The sequence below is a fragment of the Macrotis lagotis genome, chromosome 6 (assembly GCF_037893015.1).
Source record: "Macrotis lagotis isolate mMagLag1 chromosome 6, bilby.v1.9.chrom.fasta, whole genome shotgun sequence".
Classification (NCBI taxonomy): Eukaryota; Metazoa; Chordata; class Mammalia; order Peramelemorphia; family Peramelidae; genus Macrotis; species Macrotis lagotis.
Window position 1 is genome coordinate 40,075,062 of NC_133663.1, and position 20,792 is coordinate 40,095,853.

General features: G+C 38.1%; 1 pseudogene; it reads right to left on the bottom strand.

The window, feature by feature from the left end:
• Positions 1 to 1,782: 1,782 nt before the first annotated feature.
• On the bottom strand, positions 1,783 to 5,931 carry LOC141491618 (oxidoreductase-like domain-containing protein 1; annotated as a pseudogene).
• Between the last annotated feature and the right edge of the window lie 14,861 nt (positions 5,932 to 20,792).

Sequence of the window (20,792 nt, forward strand, 5' to 3'; positions counted from 1 at the left end):
TGAATAACTACGGTATATATGAATTTCCCAAAAACCCTATAATGTTATCTATAATGTTCTTATATCATCTTATATCATCCATGCATTTCCCATACAGGTCCTCATCTGAACAAGAGCCTTTATAAAGCATTTTGATAATGGTTTTTGAAACTAAGAAATCTTCCAGTATTTAAAAGGTTTCCTTTAATTAGAATTGGGAAGGAAGAGACAAAAACTCTCACTGTTTGCAGATGACATGATGGTATACCTAGAGAATCCCAAGAAATCATCCAGAAAACTACTGGAAACAATTAGCAATTTTAGCAAAGTTGCAGGATATAAAATAAACCCTCATAAATCCTCAACTTTTTTATATATGACTAGCAAGCTACAGCAGGAAGAGCTAGAAAGAGAAATCCCATTCAAAGTAACCTCAGACAGTATAAAATACCTGGGAGTCATTTGCCAAGACAGACTCAGAAACTTTTTGATAACAATTACAAAACACTTCTCACACAAATTAAATCAGATTTAAATAACTGGGCAAACATCAACTGCTCATGGATAGGTAGAGCTAATATAATAAAAATGACAATTCTACTAAAACTAAACTGTTTAGTGTCCTACCAATCAAAATTCCAAAAAAATTACTTTAATGAGTTAGAAAAAGCTGTAAGTAAATTCATATGGAGAAATAAAAGGTTTCCTTTACATAGCTCAATGATTTTTGGAAAAGGTGATTGATTATACTTTCCTTCTCTCAGGAGAGAGATGGCAGATCATGGGTGTAGAATGTTGCATACACTGATATATATATATATATATATATATATATATATATATATACATATATATTCCACTGGTGGCTTTTATTTTTCTTGACTTTTCCTTTTTTACATCCTAGAAGAGAGCACAAGCTATTGAGAAGTAACAAAATATGTGTGTGTGTGTGTGTGTGTGTGTGTGTGTGTGTGTGTGTGTGGTGCGTGTGTGTATATATATGCACTTTTACCCATTTTATATATATATGTGTGTGTATATATATATATATATATATATACCAATAAATATACATAGCTATTTTTCTTTCTATATGTACATATTAAAATAGATTAAAAATGGAGTGGCTAGGTGGCAAAGTGGATAGAGTACTGGCCCTGGATTCAGGAGAACCTGAGTTCAAATCTGACCTCAGACACTTAATAATTACCTAGCTGTGTGACTTTGGGCAAGTCACTTAACCCCACTGCCTATCAAAAACCTAAAATTCAAAAGAAAATAGACTAAAAGTTTTGAAGCAATTCCTGCTTTCAATATAGATTGAAGTAAATGATCTTTAAGTATTATAGGTGTGATGGTCAGTGAGTAAATCTCATTTGATCTCAAGCATCAAATCAAATACTTTCATTTGGCAACCCTTTTCATTTTAAAACTTACTTGTTAGAGCTTTAAAAATTTTTTTCTTATATTTTATGTTTCTGAATTTCCCCTGTGGCTACTCTAGTTAGTTTTTCTTATTAGTAAACTTTCTCATTCAGTCTACAAGTTTTCTGACAAAAGAAGTTCTATAATAATTAACACCAATTTAAAACAGGGAAAAAGCATCGGCCCTGGAGTCAGGAAAATGTGAGTTCAAATCCTCAGACAGTTAATAATTACCCAGTTGCATGACCTAGGGCAATTCACTTAACCCCATTGCCTTGCAAAAAATAAATAAATAAATAAATAAATAAATAAAATAAAAATGAAATAAAATAAAATAAGGGGAAAAAAGGACCCAGGAAGTGTTCTCCAGGACTTCTGTTGCTTGCCTTGTGACAGACACAGCATTATCATTCAGTTTTTTATTTCAATTTGATTAATATTTATCAATATTTTATGGGGGGAACACTGTGCTAAGAATTGTGAGATGGCTGAACAAATAATAATGCATCAATGTACTGGAATATTACTGCACCAAAAGGGATGACAAAGAAAAAGAATTCAGAGAAACATGGGAAGGTTTGTATGGGAAAGGAATAATCATACAATTAAGGAAGTAGAACCACAAGACAATAACAACGTAAATTTAACACTGAGGATCCAATGCTGGACTCATAGGGACTGGGGTATACCTCCATTCCCTGCTCTGTATTTGCTGGTGGACCTGGCTGCCTCAATTTCTCACCCCACTCCAATCCATGATCTTTTCAGCCTCAAAAATGATTTTCCCAAAGCCCAGGTCTGGGCTATCATCCCCTTAATTGATAAACTCCAGCAGCTTCCTAATACCTCCAGGATCAAAAAGCAATTTGTTTAAAGTTCTGCAGGTTGATGCATTTCCTTCACCTGAAATGTTACAAGACTGCCCACTTTTTCTACATTAAATCTATTAAAAGTGAATGCTCAGGATTTTTTTTTCAGCATAGATGAATAGGACTTAGAGACCTGAATCCTTTGAAACAATAGACAAGTTGAGTTTGCTTCTGTAATAAAGTTGTATATAACTATATTACACATATTTTCTCCCCACCTCTCCACTGCCTCCACTCTTTCCCACTAACTATAAGCTCTTTGAAAATTTAGATTAATTTCAGTCTTTCGAACTCCAGTGCCTAGAACTGGATGTTTAATAGTAGATGTTTAATAAATACCTGTTGCCTGGGTGATTTATTTAACAGGGATGTAAGCACATGAATTTTAGGGAGAAATTTCTGTCTTAGTAACATAGCTCAGGAAGTTAAGAATGTGATTCTTATCCTTTAGATAGAGTCACAGGATCATACATGTAGGAACTTTGGGGGTTGGGGGAGACTATTAGAATCTAATCATCCTGGGTGGCTTGGTGGCACAGTGGATAGAGCAACAGCCTTGAAGTCAGGAATACCTGGGTTCAAATCTGGCCTCAGACACTTAATAATTACCTAGCTGTGTGGCCTTGGGCAAGCCACGTAACCCCATTTGTCATGCAAAAACCTAAAAAAAGAATGTAATTATCCTAAGAGCAGAGACTAACCTTCTGTTGGTATTCCATATTTAGAACAGTCCTTTGCATTCAGTAAATACTTAATAAATGCTTTTTCTTTCATCAGATTTATGTGTCTTGCAGTGGTGGTTCAGTCATTTTAGTCATGTTCTGCCCTTTTGGGACCTCATTTGGAGTTTCTTGACAAAGATGATACACACCCATAATATACTATACATACACACATGTACATACATGCAAATGTGTGTTACATGGAACTTGACTAGATGACTTTTGAGGTCCCTTCTGGCTCTCTAACTCTATGATCCTAAGATACACATTGACTAAGGCAGTGATAGTAACCCTTCATTTAATCTCTGACTCACTTGGTTTTCTCATCTGTGAAATGGGGATAACAACACCACCTACCTCCTGAAGTTGTTGTGAAAATAAAACGAGATCATATCTTAGAAAGCCTTTTGATCTGTAAATGCATTTATAATTAGCACTTGCAGGTTTATTTGGGGAGAATAGCTTAGGTCCCACCTGGACAGAATTCCAAATCTACCTAGCAGTGATGGATTAAAATTAATGTACTCTGAACCTCTTCTAGTCAGGCAGCAGGACCTTGAAGGGCAGGTTGGAAGAACCCCGGAGGGTCTGCCATAATTTCAGCCACAGCTGAAGGCAAGGTTTATATTGCCAGATTCACGCTGCCCTAGACCATCTTGTGGATGGTCCAAAAGTAGAATTGTGCCAGATCCTTCCTAAGGTATATGGATTTAGACACCAAAGTCCAAGTCAAATGAATAGGAGCTTGGCTTTAGAACTGGAAAAGATCGTAGATCACAGATTTGGAGATGGAAGGGGTCTTTAAGGTTATCAAGTCCAGTGAAATTTTATCACAGTACAAATATTTAAAGCATCCTTCCTTTTTTTTTAAGGTTTTTTTTTTTTACAAGGCAATGGGGTTAAGTGGCTTGCCCAAAGCCACACAGCTAGGTCATTATTAAGTGTCTGAGGCTGGATTTGAACTCAGATACTCCTGACTCCAGGGCTGGTGCTCTATCCAATGTGCCACCTAGCCACCTCAAAACATCCCTCCTTTTACATCTATGGACTACTGAGAGGTTATTTGCTTGGTCAAGGTGTCTTAGTAAAGAGTTAGGATTCAAATTCAGGTTACCTGACTTCAAATCCAGGTCTCTTTCTACAGTATGCCTCCTACACTGTCTCTTACCCCGATGAAGCTTGCCTCAGTTCTTAGAGGACTAACAAATGTCTTTGAGGTGCTGAAAGAAGTCCTCCATAGTGCCCAACACTTCTGTCATCTATGAGGTTGGGATAACCCTTTAAAAATTTTTTTTTATTTTCCAATTATATGCAATTATATCCAATTTTCAGCATTAATTCTTTTCCAAGCTTTAGAGTTCCACATTTTTCCTATCACCTTTCCTTCTCTCCCCCTACCCCAATGTAGGTTGTACCTGTACAATACTTTTATTAACATATTTTCATATTAGTCAGGTTGTGAAATAAGAATTAGAACTAAGGGGGGTGGGGAACATGAGAAAGAAAGAATAAACATAAAAAGTTTTTCCTCTCTGGATGTAAATGGCACTCTCTTTAACAGCTCTCTCAGGACTGTACTTGATAATTGAACTGCTGAGAGAAATTGCTTCCATCTTAGTTGATCATCTCACAATGTTGCTCTTAATGTGTATAAAGCTCTCCTAGTTCTGCTTACTTCACTCAGCATCAGTTGATGCAAGTTTTTTCAAGCTTTTCTGAAGTCACTCATGATTTCTTACAGAATAGCACTTTATAACATTCATATACTATGATTTATTCAGTTGGGCATTAATAGAAGTAGTTCACAAAAGTTCAGATACCTCTATTAGTTAGCCCTAGCTTTACAATGTTTTTCTCCTTCCTCAACTCCTTTAATTAGATCTATTTTTGTTTTTGCTTTGTCTGATATTCTGTTTTGCTTTTTTTTAACTTCAGCTGAAGCTTAATATATTCTGCTCTAGCCTTTTACTTTTTCCCTGTAGGTCTCTTTGTATTTCAAATGTAAACAACATATCATAGGATTCTGTTTTCTAATCAACTCTGTTTTCTACTTCCATTTTATGGGAGAGTTCATCTCATTCACATTCACAGTTAAGAATTCAGTATTCCCCTCTATCCAATCTTACCCCTCTTAGTACTCTTCTCTTTCCTTTTCCCACCTGTGAATTTTCACCCAAAGTCAATAAATATTCATCCTATTATCATTCACTTTTTATCCAAAGGCCCCTGGAAAAAGTAGACACTAAACTGCCAGGGAAGAGAAGCATCTCACTCAGTTTTTCCTCCTCATTGGGAGCCGGATCTCCATCTTGATAAAGGTCTTTATATTCTCATCTTGGATGTGTTCATCCACAGCAGCCAATGCTTTGGCCCCACCCTCCTGTTCCTGCTGTAGGAGCTTCTCTGCATAATCAATCCAAACACAGTTGTGGCAGCCACTCATGCAGCAGTTTGTAGGGGGTGGCAACAGCAGGGGTTGAGGATATGGGGGCTCTGAAGAACTTCCATCAGGGTGAGAGTTGGCAAGCGCATCCTTCTTCATGTTGTTTTTTGCAGTGACTGCTCCAGAACCTTGACCTGTCTCATTCTTCCCTAAAGTCCTGTGGCTGCTGCTGAGGGTTCTGGTACAGTATCTGTTGGGAATCCCAGGGAAGCCCAGGTGTTTAGCACAACTGCAGATTTGGAGTAGTTCTGGGGCGAAGGAAGCGGCGTATATTCGGCCGCCACTGCTCTCCGGCTACTCACGCTCCGCAGGGTCAGCATCCTGACTGAAATGGGGGGCAAGGTGGGGGGACGAGGTTAGGATAACCCGATAGGCAGCTCTTTCCTCCATAGTTGAACATGACGATAGCCACCCTAGCTCCATCCTTGCAAGTCTGGAATAACTCATTCCAATTAAGAATCCAGAGAGATGGGAAAGGATTTTAGGCATCCCATGGTCCATCAGTGATCTGGGAAATTCATACCAATTGCTTCCCGAAATTCTAATTTACTCCTGGCAACTTTGCACATGAACAGCCCCTCAGAACCATGAGTCATCTTCCTAAAACCATTGCTCTGGGGTCTCTGGAGCCCCCTTCTGGGGATCTGGCAGTACAGCAAGCAGCTCTGGTCAGTTGACCACAGACGTGTGTTTGGCCAGGGTTAGGCAAGGTTCTCAGGGTGCTTGGGATGCCAGTGAGCATAAAGAAAAGTTATGATTAAGTTAGGAATCTTGAGGTTCATTGGAGCAAAGAAACCCAAAAGGTCGGGATCCAACTCCATTGGGCTATCTACAGGAGTCCAGATGGAACTAGGACTTCCACTTCCTCCTTCTGTCATCTATTGAGAACTCCTAGAAAACAGGGAGTGTCTTCTTTTTGTATTTGTACCTCCAACCTTAACACAATGATTGGCACATGGAAAACGCTTAATAATTGGTTTTTTATTCATTGCATGGATACATTAATTCAGTAGCCTCCCAATTGATCTTCCTGTATCAAGCTCCTTAACTTCCAAATTGATACATAAAAAGAGCAAGTCTGACCACATTGTTTCCTATTCAAGAAGTTTCTACAGCTGGCTTGTTGTTGCCTCTAGGATAAAATCTGAACTCGTGTGTGCTCCCTGAACAGCCTAGTTCCTCTTATCTTTTCAAACCCATACTATTTCCCCTCACGTATTAGGCATTCCCACCGAACTCGTCCACTTGCCATTCCTCATACACAGCACATGACTGCACAGTCTGCCAAGCTTTGAAGACCCTCTCCTCCTAACCTCTACCTCCTAGACTATCTGTCTCCAGGGCTCAATGTAAGTCCTACCTCTTACTGAATAAAACCCATCCTTATGTTGCCAGTTACTAGTGTTCTATTTTGAAATTATTTTGTAATTACTTTGTCTATATTTTGTATTTATCTAGCTCTGAACATATTGTTCCTACTTCTAGTCCACTGTAGATTGTAAACTCATTGAGCATCATGGCTATCAGCCATTACAATGACTTTTGTTCGAAAAATGCCTAGTTTTTGTCTTTTACCTTAGTATAGTGTCTGGCAGGCAGTAAACAATCTCTTAATAGTTTATTTTTTCAATAACATATAAAAACTATTTTTAACACTTACTTTATTAAATTTTAAGTTCCAAATTCTCTCTCTTCCTCCATCCTCTCCACCTTCCCTGAAAAGATGAGCAATTTGACATGGACTATACATGTGTAGTTGTACAAAACATATTTCCATATTAGCCATATTGTGAAAGAAAACATAGACCAAGAAAGAAAATTTTAAAAATATGCTTTGTTCTGCATTCAGACTCCATCAAGTGTGTCTCTACAGATGGATAGCATTTTTCATCATAGGTCCTTTGGTACAATCTTAGATCATTGTATTTCTGAGAATAGCTAAGTCATTCACAGCTGATCGTCATATAATAGTGCTGTTACTATTCTAGTTCTGCTCACTTCACTCTGCATCAGTTCACGTAAGTCTTTCCAGGTTTTTCAAAAACCCTCCAGCTCATCATTTCTTATCATACAATAGCATTCCATCATAATATACTATAACTTGTTCAGCTAATCATCAATTAATGGGTTTTTCCCTTAGTTTCTAATTCATAGCTACCACAAAAGAACTGCTATAAATATTTTTGTACATACAGGTCCTTTTCCTTTTTTAAAAAAATCTCTTTGGGGGGGTGACTAGGTGGCACAATGGATAGAGCACTGGCCCTGGAGTCAGGAGTACCTGAGTTCAAATCTAACCTCAGACACTTAATTACCTAGCTGTGTGGCCTTGGGCAAGCCACTTAACCCTGTTTGCCTTGCAAGAAAAAATCTCTTTTGGATACAGACCTAGAAGTGTTATTACTGGGTCAAAGGATCACAGAAGGTCAAAGTTTTATATTCCTATGGGCATAGTTCCATAGTGTTCTCCAGAATGGTTGGATCAGCTCACAACTCCACCAACAATGCATTACTGTCTCACTTTTTCCACATCCCCTCAACATTTGTTAGTTTCCTTTTTTTCTCATATTAGCTCATTCTCATATACAACACTCCATTTTTCTGACCTCTGTAAGTCTGCATCTTTTGGTTTTCAATACTCATTTTTATAAGACTTTGAGTTCCAAAGGTATAAGGTTGTACCTCACAGTTGTTTCAATATGCATTTCTATAATCAAATGATGATTTAAAGCATTGTTTTTAATTACTATTGATAGCTTCAATTTCTTCTTTGGAAACTGCCTATTTGTATCCTTCAACCATTTATGAAAAATCTCTAAAGGCCATGCTGCATTGAATTTAACAGAATCTAATCTTTTATGAAGGAGTAAGTTTATAAGAGAGATGGGCAGAGAGGAGAGGATAACTCAGGATTTTGCTTCAGCCACTAGTTCTTTTGCTACATGGGCAAAAAGAAGGGAGTTTTCTTGAAGTCATCTTCATCACCAATCATAGAAATTGGGACAGGCCATCAATTGGGGAATTGCTAAATAAGAAATGACATATGAATGTAATAGAATACTATTATTCTATAAGAAATGAAGAGCAGGTAGACTTCAGAAAAACCTGGAAAGACTTGCATGAACTGATACTTAGTGAAGTGAGCAGAACCAGTAACATTGTACACAGTAACTGCAACATTGTATGATAATCAACTATGTTAGACTTAGCTCTTCTCAGCAATCAAGTGATCAAAGACAATTCTAAAAGACTCAGGAACTATGGAGTTTCAATGTAAATTGATGCTTACCATTTTCAATTTTTGTTTTTTCTTTCAATTTTTTGTCCTGATTCTTCTTTCACAACATGATTAATGTTTGAAAATATATTTAACATGATTGTACACATAGAACTTAGATTGCTTGTTGTTTTGGGGAGGGGGAGAGAAGGAAGGGAGGGAGAAAAATTTGGGATTCAAAATCTTATGAAAATGAATGTTGAAAACCATATTTACATATAAATGGAAAAAATAAAATAATATTAAGAGAAAAAAGAGAAAGTAATTAGAACTGGAAGAATCTAGTCCAACTCTGTTTTACAGATAGAGAAACTGAGGCTCAGAAGAGGGGAAGTAATTTGCCCAAAGATCCCTGGTTTTGGTATCTTTCCCATTACACCACACTGTTCTTCTTCCAGACAGAAAATGCGTCACAATGAAAAGCACCAGCAGCTCAGCAGCTCCCATCACAATAACACCTTAATGACTCAGGAAAGAATAAAAGTGGATACAAAATAAAATTTGCCTCTGAGTCAATTAGCAATCATCTTTTCAGGCCCCCTTCCCATTCATAGAAGGGTTTAATCATCCACCCTCCTTTAACAAGCACTTCCTGAACACAGGAAAACAGTCTTCCCTTTGAGCTTATCATGTGTCACATTTATTTACAGAGTGTACACCACTAGCCCCCAAAGGATCCACAGATAGTCATCAGTCCCCAAAGAACTGTCAACCTCATTAGCTAACCCATGTGACTCATCAGAGCCAAAAGGACTAGCTAGAACATATCACCTTATCAGGTTAAAGAAGGGGAGTCCAAAACAAGCTCCTGGAGCCTCCTGAGGGCTGTGTCTCCAGGTGCCAGAGGCATAGATCCATTACTCAGCCCTGGAAAAAACCCTGGGTTTCCTAACCATGCCAACCTTCTTCAAAATTAGAGCTCAGGACTCTTACTGAATGCCTTTGAAGGTCTTTGGGGAGATTGGGGGTGGAGCACCTCCTCTCCTTCAGGAAGAATTAAAATTTTTCCTTTTAATGTCTTTTTAACTTTTAGAAACTATTGTTTAACTAACACATGACTCCAAGTACAAAAAAGAAATTAACTGATTTAGAAGTTGGAATACAGACTTCACTTCTCTTTTCTGAAATATGGGGCCTGGCCAATGGGAGGACCATCCTCAGAGCCTCAATGTGCTCTACCTGCTGCCAGCTGATGGGAAAGAAGCTGAGGAGCTTGCTTCCAGAAAGGTGTGATATGTGGTAGTAAGGGAGAGAATTGAGATTAGGACAGCAAGTAGTTCCTTGTGAGAATTAAGTGAACCATATTGATCCATCTATTTTCTTTTCATTTTTGGATCCAGACCAATTCTGTCCTGTGATAAAACTTTATTTAATTGTGGGAATTGGGAGAAATCTTTATAGTACTGTTTTAACCTAGCCCAATGTGCTGGGAAGCTGGACCACCTCTCCTTGCAACTTAGAGACCTTAGCTAAGAACCTAGGGTATGCTGACCAGACCAAAGACTGATGCAAGGAGTTTTCTCATAATTATACACCTCAGGTTATCCATAAGTTTACCTTAAAATTGGGCCCTTTAATTATTATTTCCATCTTCCCTTGATCATTCACAGACACTTGGGGGGCGGGGAGTGAGACAATTCTTTTTCTGAATTTGGAATTACACTTGTTCACTCTCCCTTTCTCAATTTGGAAAGTTCCTAATCTTTTCTCCAATTAGAAGTCAGATTAAAGTATCATTTCCTTTTAATTAATTGGTTTTATTTGACTGATTGTTTTTAATGTATAAAAGTGTGTATCCTATATTCAGGGTTTAACCCTAACCTGAGGAAGGGTCCTGGTCCCAATTTATTAGGCAATTAATATATATTGCTCGGGGCGGCTAGGTGGTGCAGTGAATAGAGCACTGGCCTTGGAGTCAGGAGTACCTGGGTTCAAATCCAACCTCAGACACTTAATAATTACCTAGCTGTGTGGCCTTGGGTAAGTCACTTAATCCCATTGCCTTGAAAAAAAATCTAAAAAAAAAGGAATGAGTCCTTTGTCAGAAACACTAGTTGGGGGTGGCTAGTTGACCAAATGGATAAAGCACTGGCCTTGGAGTCAGGAGTACCTGGGTTCAAATCCAACCTCAGACACTTAATAATTACCTAGCTGTGTGGCCTTGGGCAAGCCACTGAACCCCATTTGCCTTGCCAAAAACCTAAAAAAAAATATGTATTGCTCAATAAATTAATAGACTCATAAGATCAAACATTTGTTTCCTCAATCATTTAATTCTTCACCCATCACAAAAGGCTCTTCTCCCAGATTTGGAGGTTGTACAAGTATTCCGATTGTTTCCAGTTCCCTTGCTACATAAAGATAAGCAGTCTTTATATTGGTTCATCCAAAAAGTGCTAACAAGTCATTATATTTTCTCTTTTTTTTTTCCTATATTCAAGCAGAGTACGCCTTCCAATGGGGATAGTGACCATTACCACTTGGCCCCCAAGTGTGAAGCCTTGCTATTATTTCTCTCTCCATTGAGTCAATTTTTTTCCCAATTGATATTGTGTTTTATTTTTCCAATTACATGTTATGAAAGTTTTTCAAGATATGCATATGCATATTTTTAAGTTACATAACTTCCTTTCACCCTCCCTTCCCACCCCTCTCCCCTCAGCAGCGAACAGGGTGAATATTTTACATACACATTTGTGTTTAACATGTTTACAGATTAGTCATTTTTGGTGTGAGGAATTAGGATTAAGGGAATAGAAAGAAAACCATGAATTAGGAAAGAAAAACATAAGAGAACTTTTTAAAAAAAGTGAATGTAATGTTCATTTAGATTCTGTAGGGTTTTGGTTTGCTTTGGTTTTTCTTCCTCTGGCTGTGGATAGCATTGTCCATAGCAGGTCTCCTAGAGTTGTCCTAGCGCTCCAAACTGCTGAGAGGAGCTGCTTCCATCAAGATTGATCAGTGAATCAATTCTTGCTTCTAGACGAAGGAGACTGGAGATGACTACACCACTGGTGAGCCTGGGAAGGCCAGGGAAAGCAAATGCCAGAAGTTTGGTAGTTGGGGTCTTGCCAAAACTTGTCAGAGGTTGAACAAAGGTGAGGGAGCAACAGAGCCCTGAAAACTGACCCTTCTTAACTTTTTTCCACCACTGTGACTGAACTTCCTTGGACAAATGCTTGGTAGAAACTGCTCTAAGGTTGAGCTCTGTCTCCCTATTGCCTGAGGCTGTATAGGGGAGGGTGCTGTTTGTATTTTTGTACTCATCTTCTAAGTAAATCTCATTTTTTACAAGTTCATTGATATTAATTGGTTAAAGGATATTAAAGCACTAGTAACTGGAGGGTTTTGATGATTTAAGGGAGATGCTATCACTGGCAACTAACATTAGGAAGAAGATTCAGAAATAAAGACCAAATCATGCCCAACCTCTTCAGAGGTACCTCTAGAACTCTGAGAGGGAAGATATGGCTTCACATGACTATGAAAAACAGGCCGCACTTTGATGCTTTAATGAATTTGTGATGGCGATGGAAACATTCCCTACCACTACCGAGAGCAGTCCATGCTCTATAGCTCTTGTCTACATCTTTTCACAAATCTCCTAATACGAGTTCACCCTTTATAACTCTGGAGAGTTATAACTTTGTTTATAACTCTAGAGAGACCTCCTATTGTTTGTCCCTTGCCCTCAACCCAAGACTGTCCCTCTTTTGTTTTCTGACCAAACATTTTTCTGATGATATCTTTTATTTATGCTGATTCCCTTCTCCAGTTCCTCATTTGTAACATGTTTGCCACCTGCATATACTTTCCATACTTGTGCTGCCCTTTGCCCACTCTCTGTTTCATGTTTTTGGGGACAATTGTGTTCCGTGACTCAAAACTATACCGCGTTATTAGAAAAATATGGGAATGAAAGAAAATGAATGCTTCAAAGAGAAATTTGGAGTCATTCAAAGGACTGCATCAATTCCTATTGGCAAGATACAGACAATCTGGATACTGAGGCAGTGCCAAAGGCCTGCAGCCTTATACCTTCAGCATCATGTACTAGATTTCCACTGGACCAAGACGTCATACCACTGAACTAAACACCCAAAAAGGTCCTAGAACAGATCATCCTTGTCTGCCCCAGATCAGTTTTGTGACCAAGAGAATCCTGATTCTCTTTTTTTCGTCATCTATAAAATGAGGGAAGGAGTGGACTCAGTGACCTCCAAAGTCCCTTCCTGTTCTAGATTTATGATTCCATGACCCTGAGTGAGTCACTCCACATCTGGCCTCAGTTCCCTTATCCTTAAAAGGAAGTAGTTGAACTCAATAACTTCTGAGGTCTCTTGAAGCTCTAAATCTAAATCTAGATTGTGATCCCAGGACTCCAGATCTATCCTATTATGGTAGAACAAGCACTGGTTCTAGATTGAGAGCACCTGGGTTCAAATCCTACCTCTCTCACACTAGCAAGATGATAAGATTGTAACCTTGAACAAAACGTTTAATTCTCTGGGTCTGTTTCCTCATCTGTAAAATGTGAAGGATGGAAAAGATGGAGTATGTGTGTGGACTTGCAATCCCGTTATAGTTTTATAATGCTATCTGTCAAAAAGGCACATCCTAAGCAGCTGTGGTACCAGCAGGCTGAGGGTTATTTTAAACCAAGAAACCCTATTTCCTTAGCAACGTGGGTCCCATTTGGAGTCACATCTACAAGGGTGAAAATAAAGCTAGCAGGTGCAGTGAAGGGCCCTCCAGCCTCTAAGGCTTCAATTAAATGGGTCAGAACTGAAGAGTCAGCACTCTGTTCCCAACTGGCTCTAAGAGCAGCAGGCAGCCAACAAACAGTCTGATTTCTGCCTCTGTGAATCCTCCCATCTGCCTCCACTGGTCAGGCCTGTCTGAGCTTGTCTTTGGAAAGCCTGGCTTTCCAGAGAAGAAGAGTTAGTTACACTGCTGAAAATCAGAAATCTATTGCAATGGAAGCATCCTTCTCAGCAAAATAATTCATGAATCAAACTTTTGGGCCTGGCATCAGGAAGACCTCTGTTCAAATATAACTTCAGACACTTACTAGCTATGTGGCTCTGGGCAAGCTACTTAACCTCTGTCTGCCTCAGTTTCTTCAATTGTAAAATGGACATCATCAGAGCACCTACCTCCCAGAGCTGTTGTGAAGGTTGAATGAGATAATATTAGTTAAGCTCTTCTGAGGCCATGTTGTATTAAATGAATGCTTATTCCCTTCCCTTCTGGAAGGAGGATAAAGTTCATGACACCAGGGATACCTGGCAAAGAACCCTAAGGCTTGAGGATAATGGTCTTCATTCACATGCACAAAAGAAATGGTGAAACACATGTTATCCGTCTTTAAATCCACTATTAGTCACAAGTTCAGAGTCTTCCACATACATGACTTGAGTGGACTTCATTCCTTGATCTCAAGAAGACCTTTTAGAAGAAAGGATACAAGATCAAAAGCAATTTCCTGGGGTGATTGTAACCTTTCAAAGTGCTTGTCACACAGGAGGTGCTGCTGCTGACCTCCGAGACACTAGAGGCAAAGAGACATCATAAGATAAAAGGATTACAGATTTAGAGGTTCTAGGGGACCTTGGATGCCAGCTAGTCTAGCCCTCTTATTTTACAGAAGAGGAACCAGTGGCCCAGAAAAATCAACTCACACAAGATCATATACAGTTAGAGACATGATGGTGGCATAGAGAAAGAACTTGACAGAGACATTTTTGTAAATGTTTAATATCCAGGCAGCTAGGCGGCACAGTGGGTAGAGCATCAGCCCTGGAGTCAGGAGGACCTGAGTTCAAATCCAACCTCAGACACTTAATAATAACCTAGTTGTGTGACCTTCAGCAAGTCCCTTAGCCCCATTGCCTTGAAAAACTAAAAAAAAAATATATCTAGGCACTATGATAAACGCTAGGAATAAAAATATAAGCAAGCAAGATTAGGACCTACTATCAAGGAATTTACATTCTAATAGGGGAATATTATATATAGATATAGATATCTATATATGTATATGAATATGAATATGAATATAGATATAGACAAAGATATATATATATATATATATATATATTCAAAAAACTGGAGGAGGTTCAGAGAAGAAAAGTTGGAATTTAGAAAGGGATCAGACAAGAGTAAAGTGATATATATCTAGGGCCCTTCCTAGGATTCAAGGAAGGGGATTCACTTATGAAAGAAGGAAGTCTCAGAACAGAGAATTCCCAGCATTTCAGTGTAATAGGAGAAAAGATAGAAGCAGGATCCTAGGAGAATCCAATTAAAAGAGCCAAGATTTAAAACCAGGTCTTCAGATTTCCAATCAGCACCCTTCCCAAGCACCACACTAACTCTTTCATTCCTGATGCTAAATCAATTTTGAATTTAGAAGAGTTCATTATTCCACAATATCTATTTTTTTGGTCTAAGAAACTGAAAATGTTTCTAATGATTTATTAAAATGTCAATTGCATAAAGGGATTAGGGGCTTATGGTAATTTGTGCCCAAGGTTTGTCCCTGTTATTCCAGAAGCTGAGGCTAAGTCCCAAAATACTCCCTATTAAATACCTGGTGAGATACACAGAGCCCTCCTGCTTTAACTAGACAAGACCACTGGTACTATGAAATAAGCCACAATAGCCCTGAATTAAGAACATAGCAGGAATTAGAGGTTACTTGGAAATTTTCCTTTCTGGTTATTTTATTTTATTTAGTTCAACTATGGAAAGAAACATGGAACTGCAATACTAAAAGACATAAAAGGATAAATCAAATATTCTGATGAGGTATAACTAGGGTGTGTTGACTGGATCTTTTTCCCAGGGCACAATGATAATAACACTTATTGGTTTTCTGGCTGCATAGAAACAGCCAAGTTTACTACCTAGCTAGCACAAATAATTACTTAACATAAGAATCTAATAGATGGCTAAGATGGGCACCTTCCAAACCTGTTCCTCAACTCACATTCAGTAGCCTTGCATCAATGACCTAGGATCTTTATCTTGCTTTTTGCGTAGCAGGCCCCACCCCCTCCACTGCCACTTAACCACTTATGTATTTCCTGGCACTGGTCCTAAGAATAATTTGGGATTTTTGCCCAGAACATATAAATTCCTTGGGACAGCCCTGTATTCTAGAGAAGCAATGCCGTATGTGAATTAATTGATTGATGGATAAATTAATTGATGAATTCATAAATTGGTGGACATTCATTAAGTGCTCAGTGCTGGAGATAACAAATACAAAATTGAGACAATGCTTGCCCTCAAAGAGCTCATATTCTAGGAGACCTGTAGGTGGCGCTCTGGAGTCAGGTGAAAAGTCACATTGCAGAAGGGTTCAAAGAGAAAGAGGAAAAGAAATGAAGGCACCAAGGGCTTTTCAGAGTTTAGTTAAGAAAGGAAAGAGAGATCAAGAATGGATTAGCAGGAGTGAGATGAGCAAAACCAGAAAAACACTGCACACCCAACAGCAACACAGGGGCGATGGTCAGTTTTGAAGGACTTGCTCATTCCATCAGTGCAACCATCGGGAACAATTTTGGGCTGTTTGCAAAAGAGAGTGCCAGCTGTATCCAGATAAGGAGCTGTGGAGTTTGAACAAAGTGCAAGGACTATTCCCTTTAATTTAGGGGAAAAAACAGATATCTTATTGTCTGATCTTGTTACCTCTTAGACTTGTCTCTTCTTTAGGGATATGATTTCTTTCTCATAACACCCAATTTGGATCAAGGTACAACATGGAAACAAAGTAAAGACTGACAGATTGCTTTCCATGGGGGGGGGTAAGATGGGGGAAATTGTAAAACTCAAATAATATCTTTAATAAAAATAAATTAAAAAAAAAGAATGGATTGGCAGGATGCAGGGAGGGTTAGTTTTTGTTTTGCTTTTTTTAGGATGGCAGAAAACTCAGGCATGTATGTAGACAGCAAGGAAGAAATTAGTCGGCTAGGAGAGTTTCAAGATTAACAAATTCAACTAAACTTCTCTCTCCAAAGTCAACAGGGATCTCAAAAGACCAAATGGATGGTTATCAATCTTCATCCTTTTTTTTTTTTAGTTTTTGCAAGGTAATGGGGTTAAGTGACTTACCCAAAGTCACACAGCTAGTAAGTAACAAGTATCTGATTTCAAATTTGAACTCAGCTCCTTCTGACTCCAGGGCTGGTACTCTGACCACTATGCCAACTAGCTGCCCCAATCATCATCTTTCTTGATGAGTTTCATCTTTGGACATTGAATCTTCTGCACAGTCTCTCTTCTTAGCACCCCTTCTGTCTCTCATACCAGCCTTCAGTCTCCTTTTTCTGGATCTGTAGCCAGGTTAAACCTATTAACCATAGGAGTCCCCTACTGGGACCTTCTTCATTTTTATCTCTATTCCTTCTCACTTGGCTATTTTCTCAGATCCTATGAGTTCAATCTGATGCTGATTATTTTCCAGATCTGTTTCTTAGACCTTAAGTTCTCTCTTGTCCTCCAGCCCCATATAACTAAATGCCTTTTAGACATTTTACCTGGCTATACCATAGGCACCTCAAACGTTAAAGTCCAGTGATGCTAGGCAAGTGACAAAGACACAGATGCAGATAAACTGGTAACTGTAATCACAGCCCTGCGTAAGGTGGTTCAGGTCAATACTGAAGCAGCAGTAAGATTCAGAAGCCCCTGGAGGCCTGAGAAGTTTTTTGAAGGACTATACTGCTCACCTTCTGGTGTGAAGAAGGGGCCGAAAATTGCCCTGAAATTTGCCCTAAAAATTTTCTGCATAACCCTGGTCTTTTGTGATAAGGCAGAGGTCTCACCCTGTGGCAAAATATATTTCAAAATATGCAAAAACTTTTGTGAAGATGATTCCACTTATCATAGACAACATTAAATCCAGTAAACCAGAAAGATGAACAGATTCTGTTTTGAAAGAACTTAACACTTACATAGAATCCCTGAATGAAACAAGTTTGCAAATAAAGGCCAGTTTACCAAAGTTGGAACAGGATACAGTATTTTTCTGCAGTGACTTCTGGGCATAGGGTTTGCAATCAAATCTAATCTAGGCAACAACTTTGGGTGTCTTCCAAAATATGTGAATTAAAGGCCCATGACAATGTGATTGCCACTTGCAAGAAAGTGTCATGCCACCATCATCACTACCTATGCTCCCATCATGATGAACCCTGATGAAGTTTTTTTTTTTATTTAAGGCAATGGGGTTAATTGACTTGCGCAAAGTCACACAGCTAGACAATTATTAAGTATCTAAGGTCACATTTGAACTCAGGTCCTCCTAACTCGAGGGCCAGTGCTCTATCTACTACACCACCTAGCTGCTCCCAAACCCTGATGAAATTAAAGAAAAATTTTATGAAGTTGAAGTTTCAGAGATCCTTATCATCGATGTGCCAAAAAAGAGAACACACTTGTCACAGCAGGAGTCCTTGGGAGGAATGGAACTGGAAACAACAGCAAGAAGTCACTTACAACTGAAGACTTATGTGTATCAAGACTTCTCATCACCAACACTGTCTTCCATTTACCTAAATGCAATGAAATTGCATGGATGCACCCTCACAACAAACACTGGCATTTAGAAGACTATGTCACTATAAGGAGAAGAGGTAGGCAGATGTGAGAGTGACCAAGACAACATGTAGCACAAATTTCTGAACTGATTATGGACTTATGCTTTCCAAGCTAAAGATTTGAATTCAACAAAAATGGCATCCTTAGTTAGCTTTGACCATAGGATGTGTGGTGGTTTGTAGATTGTAACTGATGGTTTCCAGAATGTGGAAGAATGTTTTTTTGTAAATTCGGGTGAGCAGCTTTAGTAGGCCCTTCTAATGCCCTAGATTAAGGATGTCCTTTCTATTGTGTGGATCGCCATTACATAGACATTTTGATTCTGAATTTCATATTAAATTATTTGAGTATATACATACTTAAAATTTAAAATCTGTACATGTCTTATTTTGATGTAATAAGATTTTATAAATATTGTGGATTTAAATTTTATTTATGCACATACTTATGGGACTGGTATGTCCAAGAAAGTAATTGTTAAATAATGATATGTAACTTTTTTACTTTTTTAATAAATAACCAGATTTTTAAAGTGTGTCCCTCAGGGTTGTTGAAAGGTCCCTTATCCCCTCTTCCCCTTTGGCACCTCCCTCCCAAATAGGATTAATGATAACTGTTTGTTTTCTATTCTCTAGTACTGTCTGCTGCAAAAACAATGCTGCAAATAATGTTGGGATCACATCTGCCAAGCCATGTACAAAGGAAATGATTCTTCATGATCCTTTGTAAATTCTTTGATTAGAACAATTTTTGCAAAACATTTTGATTTAGACAAAATTGTTCCCATTTTCATTCTTTTTAGTTTTGTTTTACTTTATTTATAGAAAGCTCTGAATAGTTAAAGGCATGAAAAATAAGAATTTAATAAGTTTATACACTGTTTCCCAAATTGTTATTAGATGCAATGTCCATACAGGATTAGAATTCAAACTTTGGAAAACATTCTAGGATTTTGTGCATGCACTACTGACATTGTAACCTAGATTTTGTATATTTTGGGGGGAGGGAGGGTGGTTTTGAACACTTTTTAAAATTCTGGATGTTAATTTTGTGCAGTTTATGGGCATTTACAAATATTTTTAATGTACTAGAATTTGATAATTATGTGCACATGAAATTAATAGAAATAAAGTTATTTCCTGTTAGATTACAGAATTCCCTGAAAACTTGGCTTAAACAAGAAAGTTAGTTTATATCAGAGAAATGATACTGCATCTTTATATTTTAAAATATGTATTGCTGCTCGAGAATGGTACCCTGTTGTCAAAAAGGCATATATACATACATACATACATAATTGTAAATTCAAAATTGTAAATAGCCTGATGAGATCTTTGGATTAAAGCTATTCCAAATTAAAAAAAAAACAGCTCAAGTGAATAAAATATATTTTCTTTTTTACAAAAAAAATGGCATCCTTAAGACAAGACAAATATCAGAAGACTCAATCAGCAGATTAGAGTGTTTCTACCATGCATAAACAATTTGTTGCTGATTTGAATGGGAGGGAAACTGAGTAAATACACAATTGGCAACAGAGGAACAGAGAAGACATAGTCAGCTTTCAGAGATTCAGTGTATGTCACTGAATTTATTCATTCGGGCCAGAACACTTTTAAACTTCAGGGTTGGTTTGATGAAAGTGATAGGGAAATTCAGAAGCTACTAAAGGAAAAACAGGAACTCCACAGGGCTAGCCAGTAGGATAGTTCGTTCATCTCTGAGAACGCAGAGTTTAACTATCAAAAATAAAGTGCAAAAAAAAAAAAAAGCTTAGAGAGATGTAAGATTCTTGGCTCAATAAGAAGGCAGGTAAAATTCATTTTTATCCAAAGTGTTCCTACAATTCTCTAAAGTCTATTAATGAACAAAAATCCTTTGATGCATCTCAACTACTCAATGCTGACATAGCCACACTGAGCAGTGATAAGGATATGATCCTGGAGAGATGAGTTATTCTCAACAGATTGTCATCAATCCATGTTAAAGCCTCAGGTTGAAGTCAATCCTTCTCTATCCAAGCTTCCAATTGAAAAAGAAGTTTTGAATGACATCAGGTTCCTCTCATGTAGCAAAGCACTTGGTATTGATTTCATTCCAGTAGAGATCTACAAAGCAGGTGGTCCCACTGTTCATATAAAAGCTGGCTGAAATCTTCAGTTAAATTGTAATATATTTCCCAGGAGAAAAAGGATGCTTTTATATTCTGTCTCTATAAAGGCAAAGGAAATAAGTGGTCCTGTGTCAGCCACAGGGGCATTCTCTCTTAGTTATTGCTAGAAATGTTTATGCCAGTATTTTCCTTAATCAGCTGATCCTTCACCAGGAAAATGGTTAACTACCCAGGTCAAAGGACATGGTGTTTGCTGCTAATCAATCCCAGAAGAAATGCCCAGAGCAGACCAGAGGTCTTTATACAATGTCAGTCAATCTAACCAAGGCCTTCAATATTGTCAGTTGTGAGGGCT